This window comes from Rhea americana, unplaced genomic scaffold (assembly GCF_003343005.1).
Source record: "Rhea americana isolate MKP2758 unplaced genomic scaffold, rheAme1 scaffold_105, whole genome shotgun sequence".
NCBI lineage: Eukaryota > Metazoa > Chordata > Aves > Rheiformes > Rheidae > Rhea > Rhea americana.
Genome location: NW_028185095.1, coordinates 2,330,716 through 2,332,054, shown reverse-complemented (window position 1 = coordinate 2,332,054; position 1,339 = coordinate 2,330,716).

Genomic DNA, 1,339 nt, shown 5'->3' with positions numbered 1-1,339 from the left:
GTTGGGGGCGCCGCGGCCGTTGGGGGCGCCGCGGCCGTTGGGGGCGCCGCGGCCGTTGGGGGCGCCGCGGCCGTTGGGGGCGCCGCGGCCGTTGGGGGCGCCGCGGCCGCCGACCCGGCAGGGCTCCTGCCCGGTTCGCAGAGCGAGGGCTTGATTTCTGTCGCCTCTCGCCTCGGTAATGCTGGCGGGGAGGTGTGCGCGCGTGTGTATGTGTGTGTGCGTGCGCGCGCGTGTGTGCGCGTGTGTGTGCGCGTGCGCGCGCGCTGGCGCCACCGCGGGGCTGGCCGGCCGGCAGGTGTGAGGGATGGGCCTCTCCGCCGACCTGCGCCCCTTCCCTCCGGCCCCCATCCCCGGCTCCTTTATTATTAATTCACCTTTCCCGCGCTTGTGCCTGGCGCTTGGGAGCTTTTCTCTGTCATCACAGCCTTTTCTTAGTGGCAGCAAGCGACCTGCTGTGGAGGGAGGGCTGGAAGAGAAAAATACCACAGGAAAAAAAAAATACATTTGAGAGGTGTTATCAAGGCAAGAGCTGCAGGCACTGGTGTCAAATGCTGTTTTCCTGTCTTTTTGGCAGCGTTTAGGGCTCTTTTCCTCACTTCCCCCAACCAACAGTGACATTGCTGGTTTCCAGCAGGGAGCTTTAGTAGGAAGGTTGGCATGTGGTGTTCCCTATGGCAGGCTTGCTCCCCAGGGACCTAAAGCTAATCCCTGTTGTCACAAAATCCAGCATCTATTTTATAGTCCTGCTTTCAGATGTTGTCATGCCCAGATAATACATTAACAGGTGGTTATATCTACACAGCATATTAATTATACATTATGTATATATATATTTTTATATATACACATATATATTTGATGTTTGCACTGGTTCCCCCAGAAGAACAGGGTGCTCTGCTTGCGTGGTTGCTGCGCTTCCTGACTCTGACGGCTTTCTTAATCTCCCTCTGAATCACAACACACTTCTGTTTCCTATCATTGTTTGTCCTTTGGCCACCGCAGCCTAGCGGCTTGCGTTATTTATGTGTAGTGAGATGGCCTTTAGAAGTATCCGACATGGGCACAACACTGCATTGTTTTACCTGTGGTGCAAAAGCAGAACAAATGGTCTGTGCCACAGGGCCTGGGTATGGAGCAGCACATGCTCTCAGCTCAGAACAGAGGAGGGAGAAAGTGGGAAGAACGAATAACTTACAGTGCTCTCATCTTTCAGGAAGGATATATGTGGGGACCTTGCTGGTGGTTTGTATCACTATAGATAAAACATTTCTACAGTAAATCATCCATCCACTATAAGGACAACTGTTCTGCTTCTTCATGAGTCTGGTCAGTGTCTCCA